This window comes from Penaeus monodon, chromosome 23, assembly GCF_015228065.2.
Source record: "Penaeus monodon isolate SGIC_2016 chromosome 23, NSTDA_Pmon_1, whole genome shotgun sequence".
Lineage (NCBI taxonomy): Eukaryota > Metazoa > Arthropoda > Malacostraca > Decapoda > Penaeidae > Penaeus > Penaeus monodon.
The window spans coordinates 1,104,998-1,105,202 of NC_051408.1; the positions used below are offsets into that span (position 1 = coordinate 1,104,998).

Genomic DNA, 205 nt, shown 5'->3' on the forward strand with positions numbered 1-205 from the left:
CGCGTGTGCAATCAGTTAGTTGACCGTGATGTATACAATATATCTAGAATACCAATGATGAATATACTTACTTTTTAAAGAATTATTAGTTACTTTGCTGTATTTCTAATATCCTTTACACCTGGTATACTAACAAATTAAAGTTATCTTGACCAAAGATACTGTCTACGCAGTTATTTGCAATACAGTAACTAATTGAATCTTG

General features: G+C 30.2%; 1 pseudogene; it reads right to left on the bottom strand.

Annotated features, from left to right (window-relative positions):
* The window catches only part of LOC119587696, a 10,343-nt pseudogene that overhangs the window by 9,908 nt on the left and 230 nt on the right, over window positions 1–205 (bottom strand).